Raw genomic sequence first — 25,043 nt, 5'->3', positions numbered from 1 at the left:
GCTCTAAGAGTCCAGACCAAGAGAGAAAGAGGGATTCTATGAACAAGGGCATCAAGATCATGATGGGGAAACCTACAGAGACAACCAAATAAACATCTTTATTATTCACTCATTTGTCAAAAAAACAACTCAACTTCTTCTATGTAGTAACTGTTTCATTGAAAATGGAAACACACTTAACAAAGAAGCCATGTAACACTCTCAGAACCCTTATCTTCAGCTAGTTAGAATTTTAATTAATTTATCATTTTTAATTTCTTTTCTTTCTATTTTTTCTGCACGAATCTCAAAGTTCCTGACATATTAATTACTAATATAAGCACCTAATCTAACTAAGAAATATTTCTTTGCCTGTCCCTTTCTTCCCTTCACTCTTTTCTTCACTTTCAAGAAACTACAGTGATTCAAAACTATGCATTCAAAAATGGCCTGTTGAGTTGAACTGACAGAATATGAACTATTTTGGATAATATATGAATATTTTAGTAAGGAAGAGGGAAAAAGTCTCATAAGATATCCCCCAAAATTCTCCATGTATTAACCATGTATTAAACATTAAAATGTATACCTAGTGCATGCATAGTATACATTCTTTAAAATGAGAACCAGACCAATATAATCACAATCATACCCAATTTTTCTAAAATGTGGAAAATATGGGATTATATGGCTATCACTAATGGCTCTCTCAGCAATGAACTGCATAAACAAAACCATAAATATGGTAATCTCTCTGTCTCTCTCTGTCTGTGTCTCTGTCTCTGTCTCTTTCTCTCTCTGTGTGTCTCTGTCTCTCTTTCTCTCTGTCTCTCTCTGTCTCTGTCTCTCTCTCTGTCTCTCTCTCTGTCTCTCTCTTTCTCAGCCAGTCTGGTCTACAAAGTATCCCACAAAGTATTCCAAGGCATAAAGGCCACATATTCAGGGAAAATTTTATGGAGACCTAATCCTAGACAGGGAACTACAAGTAATTAATGACTATTGGGAAAGGAGAATTAGCCTCCTACAATGATGGGTCTCCTTGTTTGCACAATGCAGAGAAGTCAGCCCTGAAACCATATATACAAAAACAGAAAAGAAGTGGATCAGCAGGTTACACTCATATATTTGTTCATAGGCACATATACATGTGTGTATGTGTAGCAGTAATCTTCAAAGAAAAAGAGACTATCAATTTGAGAGGGTGGGTATGTGATGGGTTAGAGGACAGAAAGGGTAGGGCATGTGATGTAATTATATTTCAATTAAAGTATATTTAAAATAAATAGTCCAAAACCACTTAATTTATTAAAGAATCTATATTCAAATTTATCAGCAATATATGTATGTACATAGGTATCATAATTTTTTCTCTGTGTGTCCTTTAATGTAAGAAAACCAAAGTCAAAGCAAATTATAATGTGGGGTTTAATCCAGTTCACTGTATTTGTACTTGTTCTGAATTAGCATCTAAAACTCTCCTTTTTTAGCATTAGCCACACTACTTGTTCTATTACTTCAAACCACATTTTTGTCTATAACACCCACATCCATAGTACACTTTGATTCTCACTTATATTTGCATAGTTTGTTCTCTGATGTGCCTTTGCATAAAAAGCACAAGTCTTCAAATCAAGAAGAAATTAAATTCAGAAATAACATCTGTGACTACACATTTAAAAAGCTTTATTAAACATTTTAAAACATGCTTTATTTTAGCTGGAAAAAATAAAACTGGAGAATTCAGATGGCTTTGCAAGAGTCTCTACATTACTTTGTATCAAAGCAAGGCCTTAATATTATATAATAGATTGAGAAAATATATACAAGAGTACAATCTAAATCTATTTGTAAGAATGCTCTATTAATCCTACATTAGAAAGAATTTAGTTATACATGGTTTTATTTTAAAGTTAATAGTAAATTTTAACCATGTTTCAACACATCTTAAGTGTATAAGTCAGTTTTCATGTTTTTTTTTAAAAAAATATCAGTTTATAAGTGAATCCATAAATCCAGAACTAGTTAATTTGTAAATATTTTGTAAATTATTTCACACATTAAATGGTATGACATGTATGTACATAAAATGACTGACAAAACCAAAATCTATATAACTCTGGACTTATGTGGTTCCATACAAGCAAGTTTACCTCTAGTCCCCATAGACAATTACACTACTGGATAGTCAATTTAAAGCAACTGACTTGTAGGAAAAGAACCTGTGATATTTGTTAACTTGAGAATCAGATTGTAGAAGACAAGTTGACTCAATAATGTATCTATATTTTCTTCTCTCTGGCACAAACATAAGGGTTAAATTTGAAAGCAAGAGTAGAGTTTCTCAAGTCAATGAAGGCATTTAGTTCATTAAGTAATTACACAGTCATGCTAATTCTGTCATTTGGGTGACCCTGTCCTTTCTTTCTCAGTCTCCAAATCAGGGCATAAAAATAGGAATTTCTATCACATGCAATCAGTGTTTGGGACACAGTGATTATTTCATAAATGCCATGAAGCTCAATTATGTATAATACAGCTAAAAAAAATGATGACTCATAATAAAATACCTCTTTATTCCAGAGTGCTCATACTCCCAAATTTTTTGGGTGTGTGTGCAGACCTGGTAGAATTGATAGCTATTAAAGGTGAAATGAATATATTGACTTAAATGGATGGTCAGAGTAATTCAACAATGTCTGTCTCACACTAGAGAGGCCAAGAACTTTGTAGTTCTTTACTCAGTTCACAATGCTGGATGCTTCCACAGTCCAACCTGGTGCAGGAAGACTGCGTGATTTCTGAACAGCAATTGGTACTCAGTCAACATTGGAAGCATGAAGAACCTGATTTTAATATTAGAAAATTAACCAGAAGTGGCAGCAGTAGAGTCGATGAGTTTGACAGTGTGAAGGCCACTCAAGCAAAAAACAGAAAAAGCGGGCTCTTCATATCAATTAAGACAGTTGAGACAATATCCCACAGGCAATCCTGATGTAGACAATACTTCACTAAGATACTCTTCCCAAATTATTCTATGTTGGTCAAGGTGACAATTAAAAAAAATCACTACTCCAGTCCTTCACAACTTTACCCAAAAACACTTCACTCTAAACCACAGCTTGTCCTGAGAATTCTAAATTTATTTCATAATATAAAATATAATGCAGTATCCTAGACCCTCCATTGCAAATAAGGCTTCACTTCTCGTGGCTTTCCTGGGCATCTCTGTAGGAAACACAGTCCTGCTACACGTTGTTAGGCCTCAGTTACTTACGATGACTTTTCAGCAATATCATGTTGACAACTCATACGACATTGCTAAGTTCTGCTTCCACCCAGAGACGTAGCCTGCAACACTGCCACCTTGGATGACAGTTGTATGCTGACCACAAGAAGGCATTTTTCTAATGTCCTAATAGAGTACAGGAGCTGGTGCTGATCTCTTTAAGAAGCATGGCTACTTCTTTAGCCACAGAATGACTAGAACACACAGAGTCTTATCCAAAATACCACACAACAATACCCTATTCCTGCTCTTGGAAGAGTATTTGCTATTTTCCAAAATCCAATGAACCTGGTCTGAGTAGACTACGTTTCTCTCAGCATTCTTATATAAGCTCACACTGAAACAGCCCATTAATCTCTGCTCCAAGTATTCAATGGATTTTTTTTTTTTTTTGGTTTTTTGAGACAGTGTTTGTCTGTGTAGTTTTGGTGCCTGTCCTGGATCTCGCTCTGTAGAACATACTGGCCTTGAACGCACAGAGATCTGCATGGCTCTGCCTCCTGAGTGCTGGGATTAAAGGCATGTGCTACCACTACCTGGCTCAATGGATTTTTTAGTGTAGCATATGAAATGCTTCCATGTTTCTCCCACAAAGTATTCCAAGGCATAAAGGCCACATATTCAGGTAAGAAGCCCACTCTTGGTACTGATTATGTACTACTTTCTTTTTTGATACTGAAATAAAATATTAGTAAATCCCAGGATGTAGTCCATCCCTGTAGAAGGAACACGAGATAGCTAGTCATATCATATCTATAGTTAATAGCAGAGATAAAAATGTTGCATACATGCTGGCCACCTTGCATGTAAACTGCAAGATTTCTCCACTATTTTACAGTTCAGGACCCCTGCCAATCACAGAGAAGTGTTTCTTTCCATATTAATTAATGTAGTTAAAACAATTCTCCACAGACATGCCCACAGGCCAGCACAATGTAACAAGCCCCTAAGATCCTTTTTTTCAAGGTAATTCTGAACTGCTCCAAGTTGAAAATTAAGGATAACAATCACACTTGTTTGATTGCTTTGTTTAATTTTTCTGTTTTTATGTATAAATAAAGGATTGAGCTTTTCAATGATCATATATAGCCAACATAAAGTAAGGATCATAGAAAAAGTGAGAGAGGGAGGAGGGATATTTCTCAGCAGCATTTGTCTTATTTAGAGATATATCCTATAGTCTATGTTTTCTCTATTTGGATCTCCTTTCATACAAGAAGGTAGACAACATTAGATAAATCAATGTTAAATCTTGATTAAGTCCATCCAGAATCTATTTACCGAGTAATGAACAACTACACAAATTAATGTGTTACATTACTAATGCACAGAGAATCAGTAGAATTGCCAATATTAGGAATCTTTATTTCTTAAGGAATTATACTATAATGCTCCCAGTAATTTTCATCCTTGGAAAATTTATAGAATGCATATAAGATTTGTTATTGTTGTTAGATTCTAGAGAACTAAGGGTGCTTATAGAAGTAGAGATTTATTCAGATTGGAAATACCTGCAGCTGCCACGAATGTGTTGTAGTGCACTATGCTCTCAGCTCCTTAGAAGAACTAGAAATAATATGATCAGCCATGATCCATCCTGTTTAGAGAATTGTTTTAAACTAAGCTAAATGTTTCCAACTTGGTAAAAAAATATATCTATTACTCGAAGAAGTTTAAAATTGCTGCTAGAATTAATGTGTAGATACCAAAAATTTTTTTTAAAGTGGGTGAAATGCAAAAATAAAAAAAATAGATGTTTGGAGAAAGTTAGAACAGGCATATATACTTTGGAAATTATTTTTCTGGGCTTTTAGGGAGAAATTCATGCTTACTTTTATATGGTCACAGGCATGCAAATGTTGGTTGTGTTTCTTCCACCATGTGTGTTCCAGAGAAAAAACTCAGATATTCACGGTTGTCTGTAAGTGCATTTACCATCTTTCTTGCCTTATATGCATTTTCTTTTTTTTTCTTTTTTTGCATGTGTGCAGTCTATTTATTTTTTACTAAAGTTGTGTTCACCAAACAAGATATAAAGTAGAAATTTTAGAAAACACTGAACCAAATCAGGTGTAAGATGGTATCACAGAGTCATTATCTAAGGTTATCTACCTCCTTGTATGAAAGGAGATCCAAATGGAGAAAACCTAGACATATAGGATATATCTCTAAATAAGACAAATGCTACTGAGAAATATCCCCCCTCCCTCTCTCACTTTTTTTATGATTCTTACTTTATGTTGGTTATATATGATCATTCAAAAGCCCAATCCTTTATGAAAAATACAGATTCACTGCTTCAGATCCACCTGTTAATAGAACAATTCTCCATTTTGTTTCAGGCCTCTAAGTCAGTGTTTTTCTATGAGTCAACAATGAGTCATTTTCTGAGTTTGCCTGAAAGCTATAGCCCACAATTACCTACTCATAACTTTTTCTCCTTTTCAGTTAATGTTTCCAAATCTTGTAGATTGCCATAGATATCTAAGTGATTTAACATTACTACTTTTTAACATAATGGCTATACATTCTCTATTATAACTATTAGACATTTTACTTTTCTCACTAACAACATCTGGGATTAAACAAAACAAAACAAACAGACAAAAGTCAGGAATACAGAGATTGAAACAAATTAAAATAAATTTTATGTAAAAACCCCACCCTCACCTTTTTGTAAGCAGCTTTTAGTGTTGTGGGACTCATGTGTTTTCTCTTTAGTGTCACCCTCAGGTTGGATATAGAAACTCACTTCTAAGTGATATAGAAGAAACAACGGATGCCACTTCTGAGAACAGGTTACAAATGACAGAAACTATTTGTTTATCCCCTATAAATTTCACATTTTCATCAAGAAAAGACAATTAGTATGTTTGAACTACATTAGAGAAGGTCATGCAGTGGCATTAAAGGGTCTGAGAATCACCTGAGGCACAAATATCTTGGAGGTCTATTCTCACCTGTAGTTGAACTTTAGGATTACTACACTGTAGTTGAATATTTGTTTAACTATGCAAAGATGTGTTGTATTTGTTTGACTCTATATAGAAAAATTCCAGGTACAAATAGCACCCAACAGGGCCTGAATTTCCACATAGGGCTTGAGAAAACTGAAAAGAAAGAAAGAAAGAAAGAAAGAAAGAAAGAGAGAGAGAGAGAGAGAGAGAGACAGAAAGAAAGAAAGAAAGAAAGGAAGGAAGAAAGAAAGAAAGAAAGAAAGAAAGAAAGAAAGAAAGAAAGAAAGAAAGAAAGAAACAGATATGGCACCTTTAAAAGTTGGTGCTGTACAGCAGAGCACTTGAACAGCTGATTCACAAAGTAGAAACAGCAAGCTAAGTAAAAACACCTGCCACAGTGAGCGCACCAACTTTTTAGAGTTGAGGCAGTTAAATGCAGCTTTCTGTTAAACACAGCTCCCAGTTAAAAGCAGCTCTCAGGCAGGCCAGTGGGCTTAAGACTCAGCTCTCATAGACCCAAGGAGGAGCTGGAGCCACCAAACAGAGGGCGTAGGGGCCACTTAGCAGTTTAAGGTTTGGCTCGTGTCAGAAAATACTACAGGTACATGATAAAACAGGACCAGACCAAAAAAAAAAAACCTTTAAACAGGTTACAGTGTGCATATGTGATTAAGAAAGAAAAGAAAATGGGTATAGACTTTTTTCCCACAGGAAAAATTAAATAGTTTAAAAATAATTAAGTAAAGTCTTTAAAGAAAGAGTAAAGAAATATAAAAAGAATAAGACACATAAAGATGGGAAATATACAAGGAGTCTAGATCCTGTATGATGATATATATATATTTTTTACTTTGAATTTTTTGAATGCTGATAAGAGAATTACAGCTGCTGAGAGGCATGCAATTGTAAGAGGAATTGCTGAATTGAATGAGCGCAGATACTTTAGGGATATCTTAACTTTAGAATTCAAAAAAAATGTGTTGCATTGGGGGAGAGGTTGTGCTTTTGTTTCCACAGGAAATGAAAGGCTGTGGATTCCACGAAAGTTAACAAAGATCATAAAAATTGATTGGGGGTATCACCAGAAAATCTTGGCTACAGATACAAAGAAATAAACCTAGAAAAACTACAAGACAGGTGACATATATGCTGATCCCTTGACATGGGAACAGCTCTGAAACTGAATGAAACATAATAAATCTTGTTGGTTACATAGTCATGAGTTCTTATTACATGGCTTCCTTTCACATAGCATGGATAGAGGTGTGGTTACATAGTCCAAATTTATTAAGTTGAAAGATTTTTTTTTTTACTTGCTCAACCATAAAACAAAAAAAATCATCTTAGGCTGGCTTGTGTATAACACACAGACCATACTCATGTTAATGCAGGTATGTATGTTACCTTTGAAAGTTTGTATGTTTTCTGAGCAAGGTAACTAGACACCAATGAAAATTGGTAGTCTTGGTGATTCAGCCTTTCAGAATATTTCTGTTGCAGTTCCCTCAAGAGTTCTGCATTCAGAACATCTTCAAGGCTGCTAGCTGAGATGGTCCAGGCACAGGACTTCAGACAAGCCTTGTACTTTCCCATTACACAGAGACTGGATGACAAATGTTACAGATAGTTTTCACAGGACTTGGCCATTTTCTCAATTTTATCAGGGTACCCTGGGGATGCCATCACCCCATGATAGCAGGAAGCAGTCTAGAAAACACAACACCAACACTTCCAAGAGGTGGGGTGGGTGATTTTTAGTCATTCAGTGGGTTATGGATGTTTGTTATTATTTAGGTGGGGTATAGGAATATAGGATAAAAGACAACTATTATTCTCAAATATTTTACATTTGTATGGATTTTGATATATTGATACAAATTTAAAGTTATTTTTTATACTAGACATATGTCTCTACTCTTGTTTAAGATATTGTACCTCTGCAGCTCATTTAAAAATGTAATGTATAATTAAGAACTACAGATTAGTAATTAGTCCTCTATAATAATCAAACTTTTAGTCATGTTAGATATGTTTTCAAACTTAAACAGGTATTTTTTTAGATAGATATGTTATCTTCAGAAATGCTTCAGAGACTTACAGAATATGGCATTTAAAACATCTAATAACCTAAGGTTTTTCATGACAGTGAGACATGCCTGCTCCTGGCAGCACCAATTTACTTCAAAAAAAGGATGACGGGCATTGAAGAACCTCCATATAGAGTTTGCTTTCATGAGGCAATTTAGCAATTTTGGGAGAAACTATCCTTTCCCTGACTGCTGACAGTACACTGTCCAAACTGGACATGTAGGATACAAAGGAAAGTGACTGCTGAACTTTCCCAGAACAAGGTAGTACAGTGCTTCAAAATTCCTTCTTCATAGAAAAGTCTGCCAGATATTCTGCAGGACACAAAGGATATCTGTCAGATATTCTAGACCTATAGGCTGAAGATGGATGCCCCAATGCTGCAAATAAATTTTGGGTGACTGTCCAGGCTGCTAGCTGTTTCTGTCATTTCGATAGTTTTGGAAGTGGCTTGTACTACACTTCCTGTTATCTCAGGTAATATTATATCCTTCTCATGTCTCTGATGGAGTTGAAGATGAGAGAGTTATAGTTATAGTTTTCCTTGCTACCAAATTAAAAAAAAACACTCATGAAAGAGGTATAAAGTGTATAAGGTTGAGAGACATAAAAGCTTAAATTGTTTATCTAAGAAAATGTTTCAAGGTTGGTAATGCAAGTTAGAATAGAAAGTAAATTAGGTACACAAATTTGGAATCACCAGGATAGGATCAATAATAAATATTTTATCTGAATTTGCCAAATGCAAGTGGATATTGTAAATGTAATTCTTACTTGATAATTGTTCTTATTGTATATAGTCTTACTATATTACAGCAAAAACCTTTCTTTTTATTTAGACAAAAAGGATGAAATATTGCAAAATATTAATTTAACTGTGCAAAGATGTGTTGCATTTCTTTATGTGGCAGAATACTTGTTTATGTATATAAGAATGTGTTGCATTTGTTTAGTTGTCTAAATGTGTGTTGCTGTTTCACCTCTCCTGCCTAAGGCACCTGATTGGTATAATAAAAAGCTTAATAGCCAACAGTGAGGGAGAAGGTATAGGTAGGAACTCAGGACAGGGAGAGTAAGTAGGAGGAGGAATTAAACTTGAGGAATGAAGGGAAGGGGAAGGAGAAAAAGATGCTGGGAGACATCAGTGGTCAGCCAGCCAGAAACGGAAGCAGCTGGAAAGTAGGACATATAGAATGAATTAGAGGTAAATACCCCAAGGCAAAATGTAGATGAATCAAAAACAGATTAAGTTAAAAGAGCTAGTGGGACAACCTAAGCTAAGGGTGAGCATTCGTAATTAACAATAAGTCTGTGTTGTTATTTGGTTGGTGGCCCAAAGAAAAATTCTAACTACACTGCACCATTGGTTGATTTATTTGCTGCAACTTTGAATGAGAGCTTCATTGAGAAAAATATAACCAATTTAGGACCAGTTTCTGAATTGTAGAAATTACAAAATAATGATTGTTGATTATAGTAATTACTGAGTTTTGGAGTAATTTCTTATATACCATTAGGTATCTAAAATAAGGCTTCAACAAAATTTACTGAGAAAATTGTACAACCTAATTTTTTTTATTAACTTAGCACATGCTCTATTCTAGGTATATCCTTACCATGAAAGAAAATTATTGCCTCAAAGGACTATACATATTAAGCCACATTAAAATCACTTTATTATCAGCTGGGCGGTGGTGGTGCATGCTTTTAATCCCAGCACTCGGAAGGCAGAGGCAGGTAGGTCTCTATGAGTTCTAGGCCAGCTTGGGCTACCAAGTGAGTTACAGGACAGGCAGGATTGTTTCACAGAGAAACCCTGTCTTGAAAAACAAACAAAAAATTTACTTTATTGTCACATGTAATAATAATGATAATTTTTAAATTAGATAAGTTAAATTGCCTATTTGTGATTTATTTTCTTTATTTATAAAATATAAATCACAATTGAGTCACACATTGCTGTATACTTTAAGTAAAAAAATGAGAGAGCCTATGTAACATAATGTAGTGTATTCATTTTTTAAAAAATGGGATATCCACACTAATACATATAAATACCACATCAAAAAAAAACTCATGCTAACAATTAATAATGATGTATCAATTGATAAGAACTTCTGTTGGTTTTGTGGCTGTCACTGATTTATTTACTTCATGTTATGAGATAAATGTAATTATCTTGTAGAAAAAGCTCAATGAATATAAAAGTGTGAAAAAGAAAACTAAAATAGTACTCCATGGTAACACATGGAACCACATGTAATGATGCTAATTATTCTGCTTTTTCAATTTATTAAAATATCAAATGTTTTACATATTCATACTGGTATTTCTTATAATAGTGTTACATTTTTTGATGGTAAAAGATCAGAGATGATTATAGGAATGATTGAATTGAACAAACAAATTAAAGGATTATATCTCAGTTCTATTTCTGTAAAGAGACAGGATGACCAAGGTAACTTAAAAAAAAAAACATTTAATTTAGGGGCTCGCTTACAGTTTCAGAAGAGACGTCCATTGCCATCATGGTAGAGAGCATGACAGCACACAGACAGGCATGTCACTGGAGCAGTAGCTGAGAGCTTACATTTTATATGCAAGTTGGAGGCAGAGAGAGAGGCTGGCATAGGCTTTTGAAACCTCATATCCCACCCCCAATGACAGACTTGCTTCAACAGGCCACCCTCCTAATCCTTCCCTGAACAGTTTCACCAACCAGGAATCTAGTATTTAAATATGTGGGCTTATGAGGGCCATTCTCCTTCAGACCACTGTAAATTATGAACTATCTTCATAATTAATAATTAACCTTTATGTTTATGTTTAAAATTTAAGTTGAGAACATATGCACATGAAAGAAAACCTTAAACTTCTTTTCATTTTTAAAAATAAGAAATGTGTGTCTATATCTGTTTCTGAGTATGTACATCTCCATGTGGGTGCCTGTTGAGCCTTGAAAAGGGTGTCTAGTTTCTTGGAGCTTGTATTACAGGCAGTCATGATCTGTGCATAGGTACTGGCAACCAAATTCTGGTCCTCTGCAAGAGCAGTATACACTTTTAACTGCTGAGCCATATTTCCATCCTTGAAAAAAAAATCTTACATTCTTAAGCAAACAATTAAAATAATTTCAAATATTTGCAAATTAATGGTGAAAGTGTTTTGTCTTTGTTTCCAGCTATCACAAATTGCTATTTTTCAAGTCCTGATGAAAGAACTGCTTGATTCTCATTACTTAATACCCAAATAAGAATTCTTTATGAAAGCAAAAAGTACCAGATGTTTCATAAGGCTCATAACTGCTCAACAAGCAAACATTAACTTATAAAAAAGTCATTGAAGTTATCAAAAATCATTTGCCTTGCTGTGAGTAATCTTGCATTCTCTTTCATGTTACATTGATTATTGTTTTGGATAAACAATTACTCATGCACTAATCTGCCTTGTAAAACATGTCTACAATATTTTTTTTAAAGTTATTGATTTCAATGCAAAGTTGAAGTCGTTTTCAGTTAGTTTTGGTTACTGGGCTGGGTCAGCAACAGCCTTAATCTTTAAATAGTAAATCAAACTGCATATTTTCATGATCATTTGCTCGAACAGCATTGTCTTAATACTGCTCTCTGGCTGTGAAGAGACACCATGACCAAGGCAACGCATCAAAAAAGTATTTAATCAGTGTCTTGCTTAGAGTTACCAAGAGTTATAATCTATTACCATGCATGATAGTTTTGGAGCAGCAACTGAGAGCCTTACATCCTGATCCACAGGTAACAGGCAGGGACAAAGACTCTAGGCTTGGTGTGAGCTTTTGAAACCTCAAATTCCAGTTCCAGTGACACAGCTCCTTCAACAAGACCACATGTCCTGATCCATTTCAAACAATTGATCAACTAAGCTTGGAAGTGTGAGCCTATGTTAGGCATTTTCATTTAAACCACCAGCAGCATTGAATACATCCTGCCCTTAAATGTGTTGTAACAAATGCTAAGGATACACCCAGAGGACAGAATTTCTAGATTTTTTTAAATGTCATTTGTGCCAAATGTTTCATTACTGATCTCATTTTACACTTTTGTAGAGGAAGTTTGAAATTTTCTTGCTACTAAGTGGGCACATTTTGTCAATTCCTGAATTTTAACTGGCCTGATAATTTCTTCTTGCAATAGAATACAGCTGAAGTTATGGTGTGCATTTGTGAACATAAGCCATAGGGAAGCATTCTGGAATTTCGCTTCCTTTTAGAATTTGATTTCTGATATAAGAGTGAACCCAGGATAACTAAAATAATTAGATTGTACCCAAGAGACAATTGGATCCATGAGTCATCTCAGCCAAAGGCCTTACATGTAAGAATCCAGCCAATATCAGCAAAGCTTCCCAGAGGAAAGGAAGGTCCTTGCAAAAAATGTTTTTTCTGTTATAACATGAGCCCCCAACACCTCTTTGTTTATCTAAACCAAACACACAAGATATGGCTTATATGCTAAGTTAATATCTACTGTTTATGAAGCTAAAATATTGTTCATATTTTATTTGAATGATTTAATATAAAATTAATGATATATTTTAAATAAAATTTCCACATTAAAAAAAAACTAGTCTCATTTTTTGAAGTTGTTATGTATTTTTAGAAGAATATTTCCATGCTCTCAAAATAGTATCACATGACCAAAAAGATTATATAATAAATTTTTATTGTGTTATTAGAAAATCTTTTATGTTTAAGGAAACATAATTCACCTGTTGCATAAGTAGTCAAGTTTTACTTTAAGACCTTCTCTACAAAAGTAAATGTATTTGCCAAAAATTCAAGATGCTTTCTGAAAAGATAGCTCAGGTGGTTACTGAAAGTTTTAATGCAGACAGGGAAAGAAAGAACTCTAGCAAGAGGTAATAACGAAAACTCAGTTCAGCCTAACTTAGGCTACCAAGCTGGATCAAACTTTGGGAGTTTGATGGCAGGTAGTTTATTACCAGCACATTTAACATAGCATAATTTGGAGAAAAAAAAAGAATTCCGTTATAATACAGTTCCTGGTGCCCAAGGAAATATAATTACATCAAAACTCAACTCAGGGTACATGGTATTTCTTTCAAGAAGATGGGTTTTGGAGATAGGTTACCTGTATTAGTTTAAGGGTTTATGGAAGGATCTGGCATGGCTTTGGTAAAACAGATAGTATAGAGGGAATTTGGGCTATTATATACTTCTGGTTCTGGTTGTAGCAACTTGAGGGAGTCCCTGGCTATGCAGATAGTGTAAAGGTCTTTGGGACTACTAGCCACTTCCAGTACTGGTTGTGGAAGTTTGTTATGGCTTGGCCCAACAGATATTGCAGATCACCAGGCTATTAATCACCTCAAATTCCCAGGTTTCTGTATGTAAGAAGAGGTATCTTATCGTTTGAGGAGACATCCCTGTGTGATTAACATTCCTGGATTCCCTGGAGATCTGTGGGAATGATGACCTTCATGATCCCAACAGATAGCAACTGAGTACAATTGTATAAAACGTGTTTGGAAATAAAAATGGACCCACGTGGACAGTGACTAGATACAAAAGTGCTTTCTAGCTTGCTGTAATACAGTGCCTCTCACTACTGGAGGGGTATTCTCTCCCATGAATATATGAAAGTTTTGGGGTTATTTTTATTATTTTATAATATGGGCACAAGACACTAGCATCCTATTCTGGAAATAGGCAATGAATCTTGGTAAAAACATTATAACATAAAGCGATAAGACCAAATTATGGAAATGATCCTGATAAAAATTTGTATTGTGTTTTAAGAAAGAGCAAACAAAAAGTGACACAGGTTGATTTCTACCTAAATAGCATTATTTTAAACAGTGCTGTTGATTCAAGGATCACTAGGAAAACAAGTCCTCAAGAAGCAAATCCAGTTGGTCAGGATGAAGATATAACCTTTTGGATCAGGTTTTGGATAAAGGTAGTATAAAATGATCATTTACTTTTAAAATATAGACCATTAAAATTTCCTGTTGTATTGCTTGTGAAGTCAGAGAAAAATGATACAACAAAAAAATTAAAACTTAATAATTGAAAGTATGCTACATAAGCAGGTTTAATTTTCAACTATTGTGAGGTAGTTGTGAAAGGGAAATAAAAGTACGTTTATATATATAAACACTAGAAGATTATAAATTCCTTCAACCCTTCACTCTATTTTCTGTTTTAATAATAATTTATTAAAATATAATTGAATCATTTTTGTTGGTGGTGGTGATTAGTTTCGTCCTTTTTGTTTCTGTTTTGTTTTGCTTTTTTCTCAAGTGAATGTTATATTTTCTACCATCTCAACAGTTGTAGCATGGAGATCTTGTATTTTCTTTCTTTTTTTTTTTTTTGAGATCTTGTATTTTCTAACTGGTTGTATATTGTTGTGGGAGGCCAGCTCCTACCTTTTAAAGGGTTACTATGAGGAGGACAGAGGAATAAGAAATTTTTAGACAGAAAAATAGTGGAGAGGAGACAGACAGAAATACAGGTAATTTTAGGAGGACCTGAATCAAAATCCACTGGCTCCTTCTATCTCTTCAAAGGGGCTTTTTTATAACAATGCCAATAGGTGGGGCAGAAGACCTCCTCCTTGCTATAACAAAGCACACAGCACAGCCAAATGTAGACCCTTCCACACACCTGGTAACTATGCCCATGGTCCAATCATTCCCCTATGTAGCCCAGCTGGGTAAAGTGAACTCAGATCTCACTAGGAAATCTCTGTGGGTCTCTACAGTTTGTGCACTATCCTTTTTCAAACCACATTGTGTAAAGTCAAAGTTGTGTGTACATACCTGGTATCATGTATTTTAAAAACTGTTAAGATGTCATTTATTACCCAAGACATTTTAAAAATAAAAATGCAAGTTTCTGATTCATTCAATATTTTCATGTGGAAGGATGATGACTCAATTGTTAATGTTTAGTTGTCCCTTCAGTAGGTGATAGTATACTGTGTTCAAGGGAACAGCAGGCTAACTTTAATCATTTCAAGGACAAGAAAGATGGAGAATTCATAGACAGTACTCACAAGGAATTCTATGCTCGTCATCCCATGGCAAGGTTTCTCATGTTCCTGTCTTTGCAGTCATTAGTTGTGAGACTGCCTCCCTGACTGTTCAAAGAGTACAGACAGTGCCCTGGCTGCCTGAGACCCACTTCCAAACCCTGCCTTTGCCTTTAATACTTATCACTCTCTGAGAAGTTTACTTAGCTACTTTACCTAACACTCCTCAAAAGCAGGCATTTATGCAGTTTAAAAAAATCTGGAACTTCCCTGTGCATTCTCAGTCATACCATTTAAAGGTTCAAGCTCTTACCCTTAAAGTCTTTCCTTTATATTTGTAATTCCTTCTAAATCATTCTCTTCTGAATGAAACATATGCTGCTCACACATTTACTTCAATATGCTCCCACATAAAACACACACTTTCCTAACCAAACATACTTCTCCATCATCCTACTCTGTTTTCCTAGTTGGCATCACAACTTTTCTTAGTCACCACCTCTGCTTCCCTAGCCAATAAAATTCTGAACACTTTTGTGCTGTGGAATAAAATCCTCTTGTTCACTGTAAAGATTTGTCACTCTGATTAGTTTAATAAAATGCTGATTGGCCAGAAGCCAGGCAAGAAGTTAGGCAGGACAATCAAACTGAGGACTTAGATGAAGAAGGGCAAAGTTGAGAGACAAGAGGGAGCCACACAAGAAGCAAGATGCCAGAGGACCAGTAAAGCCACAGGCCTTGTGACAATACATATATTAATAGAAATGGGTTAATTTAAATGTAAGAGCTAGTTAGAAATAAACCCAAGCAATTGGCTGAGCATTCTGTAATTAATATATGCCTCTGAATATTTATTTGGGACCAGGCAGTCAGGACAAAAAAAAAAAATGCTGTTTACATGTAGTGCTCCAATGTGGCACACATACATCCACATAAAACCTGGGAAGCTTAAAATAAGGGTTCTAGATACACAAAAACAGAGCCAAGAGTAGCTTCATAGTTCATGTCTTTCATGTGGGCCATGGTACAGAGAAGTATCCCCTGGATGCAGGGAACATGCTTGAGCTGCAGCAGGGCAGATTCCCACAGTCTCACCCCAGCTGAGTACAAGCGTGCACCGTGTGGTAGGTTAGATGGAAAGGGTTAGAGATACACGGTATGGACAGATTCAGACAAAAAGGCCTCTGAACAGGTCACAGTGTATTTGAAAAATGTGCTTAGGATTAGGAGTGACAAGAGAAAGGGAAGAAACAGTCACAGATTAAAGAATGATTTAAAAATAGTAGTAAGGTCCTTAAAAGGGGAATAGAATAATAAACATATGAAAAGCCACATAAAGATGGAAAATACACAGAGTCTGAATTCTATATTTTATTATATTTTCTCTAGACATTTTTTGATTGTTAATGGACAAATGATAACTGTTGAGAGACATTTGATTATAAAAGCTACTAAATTAAATCAATCTATATATTTTAATAATATCTTGACTCCAAAATTTAAGTCAAAAGGTATGTTGCTTGGGCAGAGAGGTTGTGTTTTGTTTCCGCAGGGAATGAGAGGATATGGATTCATTCCAGGTTAAGGAAAATCGGGTTTGGTCGAGGAAAACACCCTGAAATCCTGACTACAGACATGAGAAAATAAACCTAAAGTATGAAAAGACACATGATGTATATTTTACCTGCTCAAACATAAAACAAAAATTATCTTTGGCTTGTTTGTATGCAATAAACAGTTTATATTTGCATTAATACATACATATATATATATATATATATATATATATATATATATGTTACTTTTAAAAGTTTACATATTTTTAGAACAAGGGAACCAGACACTAATAAAAATGGCCCAAATGATCCAACATCCAAAACAGCTTCAAGGCCACTGACTGAGATGATTCAGCCTCACAAAACACTCCAGCTAAGACTTAACAATTATCCTGGTTTTCTCAGGGTCTCGCAAGCAAAGATTACCAGTGTCCACCAATTAGTAGGAAGTAGTCTAGAAAACTAAGTCCACATTCCCAAAATATTGGTTATAAATGTTTGTTTTCATTTAAGGGAGGGGCTGTTTACAAATTGTTTTTGGTCACGTCAATCTCTTTCTAAACGAAGAAAGGGCAATATGATATAGAAATGGTGGGGAGAAGGGTAGATTATAATGATGGGGAAAAGGTAGATTATTGAATCTACTTTAATCCAAAAAACAATCTCAAAATATTTTACATTGGCATAGATTTTTATAGTTAATTTTGCTATAATGTATATATACTTCTACTCTTTTTTTAAGGTATTGTGTTTATGCAGTTTAATAAAAAATGTAATGTATAATTAGGTAATACAGATTAATAGTTAGTCATCTATAATAGTCAAACTTATATTAGGTATGTTGTCAAGGTCATACATAGATATGTTTAGATACATGGTCTTCAAACACTTTAAAGACCTACAGAATATGGCATTTAATATGTTTAATAACCTAAGGATTTTTATGATAGTGAGACACATCTGTTCCTGGCAGCACCAATCTACTTCAAAAAAAAAGATTATGAACATCTAAGAAACTCCATATGGAGTTTTTTTTATTTATGGCAAAAGCTGGCCATGTGGGCAAAGAAACTTCCTTTGCCTCATTTGCTTACAGTTATTGTCCAAACTGGAACAGCAGGACACAAAAAAGGAGACTGCTGAACTTTGTCAAGACAACATAGAACAGTCCTTCAGAATTCCCTGCATCACTGGAAAATATGTCAGATAATCTAGGCTTGTAGGCCAAAGATGGATGCCCTAACATTATAGAACTTTAAGTGACTGTCCAGACAGCAAGATGTCCCTGTCATTAGGTAATACTATGTCTTTCTGGGGTCTTTGATCTGAAGACTAGACAGTTATAATTATAGTTTTCCTTAGTTGTGATAAAAGATAAATTAAACACAAAACTTTGGACTCACAAAGATAAGGCAGATGATAGAGCATTTTCTTTAATTTTGCCAAATACAAATAGACTGGATATTGTAACCGTAATTCTTACTTGATAACTGTTTTTGTTATTTATAATTTTACTATGTTAAAGTTAAAACCTTCCTTTGTAATTGGGCAAAAAAGGGAAATGCTGTGGAATAATCCTCTTGAATACTGTAAAGATTTGTCATTCTTGAATTGGTTTAATAAAATGCTGATTGGTCAGTAGCCAGGCAGGAAATTAGGCAAGACAATCAAACTGAGGACTTAGATGAAGAAGGATGGAGCTGAGAGAGACATGAATGAGCCACCCAAGCAGCAAGATGCCAGAGGGCTGATAAAGCCATAAACCACATGGAAATGCACAGATGAATAGAAATGTGTTGATTTAAATGTAATCCTGAGCAATTGGTCAAGCATTCTGTAATTAGTATATAAGCCTTTGTGTATTTATTTGGGAGTGGATTATAGGAACAAAAAGCACTGTTTACACTTTTGCCTATATTTATTGCCCATGTTTACTTTCATAGCCTTCTCTGCTATTGTCTGTATTAATAAATTCTTTTTATATTCAGGCTAGCATTAATGCTTTCTCAAATTGTCTTGATATTTCAAACCCTGTTTCTTTACTGTCTTCTCTATGCAGCAAAAGTACCCAGATCATCTCAGAAACAGAAATGAAGTCAAAATTTTAATGTTCTTTTTTTTTTTACCATACTTAAAAAGACCACTGCTTGTTATTCCTTTCTTGAATTAAAAAGTCATATATTTCTATCACCTACTTATGCCAGTTATAATGAACATAACTTAACAGTAGTTTTGTGCAACTCAAAAGTCATTTTATGTGACTTGAAAAAACACAGTGTCTGAGCTATCCACCAGGCAGCTCTGATCAATAGCTCCTGGGCAGGCCAGGCCACCTAGCAGCTTAGGTACCCTAGCAGAGGACAGGCCTTGCTTCACTAATGAGTTATCCACCAAACAGCCCTGATAGGCTGGTGAAAGAGCCCCCTTTGTGAACTCTGATAGCACAAAGTTGTTGTCCAATGAAAAGATGAAAAATTTGAACTCTGGGAATAGTCTCTAGAAGCACACAGCCATGGTCCCATGAGATTGCTTCTCTAGCCTCTGTGCTGCTTCTATCCGTTGGCAAGAGGATTTGAGGTTCAGTGTGTTGCCCTGGCTTCACTGTCCATTGAACTTCTGGCACTGTTGCCTGGACCACACAGGCCTGCCTGTCAGCATACCTGCTGGCCTATGTACTCAAGAACGTCCTGGACTCAATGAGTGCCAGTCTCCAAGCCTGCCATAGCTGAAGGAGTTCACAGCAGACATGCACCAAGCCTTCAAGCTTCTGAAGTATCCTTACCAGTGAAGATTCTCCAGTAGAACCCTGCAACAACATTTCTGCCCAACCAACAGTTCATTACCCATGGAATGGGTGAGATGTTTGTTTAACTTTTATCCTAGCATATTATTATAAGGATTTTTTGTGAGTAAACCAAGGATATTGGAAAGACAAATCTTGTGTAGACTTCCTAATTGCTGAGGGTCTTACAGCCATTAGGCCTGTGTTTTCTGTACTAGTGACTGTTGTTTTATAGGTTCATTGCCTCATTTATAAATTTTCAGGCAAATCAAACCCTCTCCTACTTCAAAGTACACAGGTCTTCTTTTCCCCTGCAAAGCAGATAAACTTGTGTCTCAGTCTTTCTACCCAGTCAGTGCTCTTTTCAAAACCCAGCACATAAAATTCCTGTCCCTGTGGACCTGCAATGTAACTTTTTTGTACCATCTACACTGTCATTTTATTTCTCTTTATGCTTCTTTAATTTTCTTCAAACCATATATTATCAATTGTTTTGAAGCCTTTATTCATTTACTTTAATACTGGATAATAGAGTCTCTGTAAACAACAGCCCTCCCTGTCTCCTTTCTTTGTTTCTCATGTTCTCTCTCATTTCATCATGGGCACTCAATAATTAATTATCAGGTGAACAAAGGGTAGAAAAAGATTCTTCTGCTAAATCTCTTTGAAGGAATGGAAGAACACAAATGCAAAGCCCCTAGACACTTAAACACACTGATTTGTGTTCCCAGAGATCTTCTTGCTTATCTATGAGCTCACCACATTTATCTTTCTGTCTTTGCAAAGACTTGTGCTTTGGGTTTGGTTTCCTTGTGTTATTTAGATTCGGGCTTCTTTTTTCCCCACACATTGCAGATTCCATTCATACTCTCTGGATAATCCTTCTTAATCTATTTTTTAGAATCCTCTTCAACGACATGAATAGAGAATATAATTCTTGTAGGCTTGGTCTTCTCGGTCAATTGCTTAGTATACAACAACCACCCTAAAAACAAGATCCATAGACCAGATCTCTGCCCTCACTCTAGACCTTGTTTTCCAAGTACTGAATAAATCAACCTGACCTTCTCAGGCTGCATCAAATTAAATACAAATGTAAAATAATAATAATGATAAAACCTACCCCAAACAACCTCTGATTCTTCCATGCTCAATGAACTTAATAACAGAACCCCAAAGGACAAAATTAAAAGCCAAAGGTTTGTAGTTTCTATGTTATCTCTAAACATGTACCAAATCTATCTTCTTTCATTTTTTCCAATATAGTGCTTTATCTTCTGAATATCTTACTGAACAATCAGTCGTCAAGTAGACCTGCCATAGCCTTTCTTCCTCTGCTAACTGATTTGCTTATATTTTCCACCTATAATAAAGGGAAATATTTTACATGACCTACAGTGGCTTAAATGATCAGAATTCCAATCTAATGTCAGACTACCTCCCAAGTAACTATCAACTACAGAATATTTTCAAGTATCTTGAATTTTTATATGTGATTTAATCTCATGAAAAAGTTAAAACTTTGTTGATCTTTTATTCATGGATTGATATACTTTGTGTTTAAATTTAAGAGACCTTGTTATTTTAATATCTCCAATACTTAGGTCTTCTGAGGGTCTTAATTTAAATCTTTGCCTCCATAAATTTTTTTCTTCATCATTATCCACACTGTTTTATCTCCCTATTGTATAGTCACATAAGCAAAATCTACTGTCAGGTCTCAGTTCTAGTCTGTCAGATACTCTTTATTCCCTGTTTCTGTTCAGTTGTGGGCAAGTGTCAACACCCATCAGCTTCCAGAGGTAGTCACTTCTTTAAAGTTTTCTGACCTCGAAAGTCTTATGCAAGCCCCTTCTTAGATACTTTAAGTCCTTTACATTAATGTAAGTTCATAGTTACATAGATTTTTAAGTAATTTAAATTCAGTTTCAATGATTTGACTGCATACCCCATGAAAACATATAGTCAGTATAGAGGCTGTTCCATATTGACTGTACAAATTAATGGCTCTTACAGGGAAAAGATAATAGATTTGATACCATTTCCCCAGTTGTAGATTCTTTTTGAACTTTTAAGGTTAACTACTAAGTTAATTAAACCTTTCTTTGTCCTCTGTCAATATATTAATGCAGGTAATGCTCTGCCTCTTTAAACACGACTGAATTCTCTCAGGCATAATTTATTCCTGCTCTGCAAGCTGAAATGCAGATTCTATGACCTTCTCTTTCCCCTAGTGTGTTGGACAGTTATTTAGTCACTTATGGTTATTTAAGTGCCAGATTATATCATTCTCTATAGTTGTCCCATAGGATATTGAAAGAGATACCTTGGGGTCACACAGCTAACAGAATGATGGCAAAATTCACAAAATTTTTGGAAATGTAAATGGACAGAACATTGCAAAAATCTCTTTTCCAGTATTTCAATCACAAAACCTTTTTCTAATATAAAGAAAATAATTTCCAAATCCAGGTGGCTGACACAATGAAAATAAACTCTTATGTAAGTAAAATAAAGCAAGCTATTTGAAAACATCAAGAAAGTGTGCATTTAACTCTAATATCCCATTTAATCTCTTATTGAATCATTATATAATCATCAAATAAATTAGTTATAGGATATGAAAGTGATTTATAGCAATGGAATAGTAATATACAATCTAATAAAAATATGTTCATAAATTCTGACTCTTTAGATATCCATGTGGTTTGAGTTATTTTAACACTAAAAATAAATGAAGTGGATTATATGTGCAGAAAACTCAAACATGCTTGTTTATATTTTTACTAAAAGATATAATAACCTATCAACATAATGTGGTAATACATAAAGTATACTAAGGGCTCTCTTATATATTTATCAGTTACATCAAAGTCATTGCTAAGAGAGGAAATGGGCTTAGAGAAATTATTTGTAAAAATAGACTCAGCTTGTAATAGTTTTGAGGCAAAGTGGCCAGATCTGCAAGGGGTCTTTCTGATCACATGTCAAACCCCTATCATGTTCCAGATGGGGAAGGAGTTTTTGTGAGTTCACAGAGGTCACTGAGTCTCTGGTCAGAGGTCTCTGCTACTGCAGAGAGGGCAGCGTGGGCATGGGATGCAGTTTATAAATTACCCATTACCTTACAACTGTGGTGATAAGTCAGTATAGCAAAGGCTAGAAATCAGATCTGAAAATGACAGGAAGCCACATAAAGGAAATCATTGTCTACTCAGACTGGCTTTCATTGTGAGATTCTGACATTGAGCTGATGAGATAGAATTCTTGGGGGCCTTTAGAGGAGATAAAGGCATTTTGTGGAAGCAAATGACATAAATGATTAGAAGTTAGCTTGTGACTACTGTGGATCGTCTCTTAGGTGGTCCCTAAGTTACGATTCTTCCCCATAATCATACCTTACACGATCAATCTGTTTTTCTGGGGCCTGGGGGCAACCCCTGAATTTCTCCTAACCAAGAGAAGACAGTTCAGGCAATTAAATAGCACACTGTGATTTAATAAGAAAGACTGAATTTCCTATAGTATGAATATCCGAGTCTGGATGTGGCAATAGTATTGCACAACATCACATTTCTGTAAGTAAAGGTGATGTCAACCCAGTGGTACCTGAGCTTAGGCATCGTGCACTGCCAGCAACACCTACTCATGTGCTGTTAGTGTTCTCTGGACTTAGTGATCTCTTGTTGTTATAAGCCCCATCTGCAGAAGTACAAGCTTAGAGCCCACGAAATTACTTCTGCATTTTTCTTAACTTTCTTTTTTATTCTTTGTGTCTTTCACATTATGTGTCTCAATCCCGTTCATTTCTCCGTCTCTTCGTACCTGCCATCTGCCCTTGCTACCCCCTCCCATAGAATAAAATTTAAGAGAAAAAAATATGAAAAAAAAAAGAAAAACAAATCTTGTCATGGAAGCTGTAGTGTGACAATGAGTCACATGGTAGTCCTTTTGTCCCTATATCTTACTCGCAAGTGGTTCAAAGCCTCTGGTTTCTGCTACACCGTTGATGCTGGGCCCTCACTGGTATGCCTCTGGGATATCCTATTGTTGTCCTGTGTAGTGGAGATCCTGCAGCTTTGAATCTGCAGGACTGGCCCCTTCACGTGCTCCTGACGATCATAGATGAAATGAACGTTCGGGTGGACCAACTTATAACCCTAGTTCTGGGCCAGGGTAGTGGCAGGGTCGGCCAGTCTGCCAGCTCTCCCCTATCCTCACAACCAGGGTGAGCTCTCCAACATTGCACTGGCTAGTTAACCCCTTAGAGCAATGAGGAAGGGGCTGGGCTAGTTCTCCTCCTTTCACAACCTCAGGGGCCATTCTCCAAACACCTGGCCCATGAGGGCCAGCTCTACTGTGTTGCCCAGGCAAGGTGCAGGGGCCGCTCTCCCTAGTGCTGCAGCTGGTGAAGGAAAGAGACAGCTCTCCTGTTCTTAGGACCTCAGGGCCACCTCTCCTGCCCACCACAGGTAGTGGTGGGGGGGCATCTCTCCCACAACCATACCACCAAATGACAGGTGAGGGGCAGGGCCAGATCTCCATGCACACGTTCTTGGAGCTGGTTCACCCGTACCACTCTCTCTCTCTCTTTTTTTTTTAAAGAAACTTTTAAATCAATTTTACATACCAAAGATCCCCCTCTTCCCTCCTCCTGCCCCTACAGCCTCTCCCCCCCCCCGCCCCCCCACAAACCCCGTCCCCATTCCCTCCTACAAGAAGGTAAGGCCTCCCATGGAGAGGTCCATTTAGTAGAGGCAGGTCCAAGCCCCTTCCCCCGCCTCAAGGCTATGCAAGGTGTCCCATCATATACCTGGTACCACTCTTAATAGGGTCAGCTCGGCTGTGCTTCCCAGGTGAGGTACAGGGCCCATTTTTCTGAGTTGCCTCAGCGGTAAGGGGGAGGGTTAGTTCCCTTGCCCACCACAGGTGGAAGGGGCAAGGGAGGGGAGGGTATCTTTCCCTCCCCCTCAGCACTACATGGCAGACGAGGGGGTGTAGTCGGTTATCCCACTCTCATTCCCTCAGGGCCAGCTCATCCGTGTCCCTGTAAACAGGATCACCTCTGCTGTGCTACCCAGATGAGGTGCAGGTCAGAGCCCACTTTCTAGAGTGTTGCTGGTAAAGTGGAGGATCGGCTCCCTCGCCAGCTGGAGGAGATAGGGGCAAGGGAAGAAGGCATCTTCCTTTGCACCCACTGCCACACCGCAGAGGAGGGAAGCAGACCAAATTTGCCTCTCTCCCACCCTCAGGGCTGGCTCACCCACACCACTGTCTACTGGTCAACTCAAGCGTGCTGCCCAGGCGAGCAGCAGGGCCTGTTCTGAGTGTTGCAGCTGGTGAGGGGTTGGGTAGGGTCTC

The sequence above is a fragment of the Peromyscus californicus genome, unplaced genomic scaffold (assembly GCF_007827085.1).
Source record: "Peromyscus californicus insignis strain IS unplaced genomic scaffold, ASM782708v3 Scaffold_9__1_contigs__length_137607984, whole genome shotgun sequence".
Taxonomy (NCBI): Eukaryota; Metazoa; Chordata; class Mammalia; order Rodentia; family Cricetidae; genus Peromyscus; species Peromyscus californicus.
Note: the sequence above shows the minus strand (reverse complement) of the source record.